The sequence below is a fragment of the Portunus trituberculatus genome, chromosome 38 (genome assembly GCF_017591435.1).
Source record: "Portunus trituberculatus isolate SZX2019 chromosome 38, ASM1759143v1, whole genome shotgun sequence".
Classification (NCBI taxonomy): Eukaryota; Metazoa; Arthropoda; class Malacostraca; order Decapoda; family Portunidae; genus Portunus; species Portunus trituberculatus.
Window position 1 is genome coordinate 8,855,613 of NC_059292.1, and position 1,152 is coordinate 8,856,764.

General features: G+C 45.1%; 1 protein-coding gene across 1 annotated transcript in view; it reads right to left on the minus strand.

Annotated features, from left to right (window-relative positions):
* The window catches only part of LOC123514634, a 14,248-nt gene extending 14,017 nt beyond the window's left edge, over positions 1–231 (minus strand). Inside the window, exon 1 of the mRNA XM_045272618.1 lies at positions 139–231. The gene's annotated coding sequence lies outside the window, so the exon portion shown is untranslated. The remainder of the gene's footprint in view (positions 1–138) is intronic.
* Positions 232–1,152: the final 921 nt, after the last annotated feature.

A 1,152-nucleotide genomic window follows, 5' to 3' on the forward strand; every position in this document is an offset into this window, starting at 1 on the left:
AGTATTAATACATAAATAACAAAAATGGCGTAAATTTTTTGGCCTAACTGATTAGTCTGCTCATCTGCGTCACACACACACACACACACACACACACACACACACACACACACACACACACACACACACACCCCTCACCTTAGTCACTTCAGAGTTGGACTGATACAAACCACAGTAGCGTCTCAACTTGCTGGTGTCCTCCGCTCCTCGCTGTAGCCCGGTGGGGGTGAAAGCTCTCCCAAACTGTCGTACCGCGTTTTGTGTGTGTGTTCACCACCACCACCACGGTCGTCTGCTGGTCACCCCGCCAGCCTTCCCCATTACGGAGCAAGCTCAGAGCTCATAGACCGATCTTCGGGTAGGACTGAGACCACAACACACTCCACACACCGGGAAAGCGAGGCTACAACCCTTGCTTGAGCCACATCCCGTACCTATTTACTGCTAGGTGAACAGGGGCTACACATTAAAAGAGGCTTTGCCCATATGCCTCACCGCTTTCCGGGACTCGAGCCTGGACCCTCTCGGTTGTGAGCAAGCTTGCTAACCACTACACTGCGCGGTGTGTGTGTGTGTGTGTGTGTGTGTGTGTGTTAGATTAGAAAAGTCTCAAAAGACATATTGGCACAAAATATATTGCGGAATGATATAGGTTGCAGTGGCCGATGGCTTAATTACGAATATGGAAGTACTAAATTATTTACCATTCCGCCACTTACCGCGGTTGAGAGAGAGAGAGAGAGAGTGTTTGTATATAAGACTGCTTTATTGTGAGAGAACAGTCTTTTCACTCAACTTCCAATTCGTTTTCATGTAAATTTCATGAATTAAATAAATATTTCACAGGACCTGCTTCGGCAAAATTGAGTGACTCAGGTGCAATAAAAGATAGAAATAACTCCATTATTGTTTCTTAACGAACTACTGTCGTTTAGCGGTACTTGAATGTTTATTACTTCTTCATTCATGATTTAAGTCAAACTCTAAGTAATGAGATTTTCCTTCAGTGTACGTACCACTTTTATCGTTTTCTGTGCGTGTTGGTATGTCACGTTTTCGTTGTGTGGCCCTGGAGGCGTAGGGATCGCTGCAACAACTGCAACATGTTTCAGATCAGTTCAGCTACTGTTCATGTTTCTGTCTTGCTTTTCC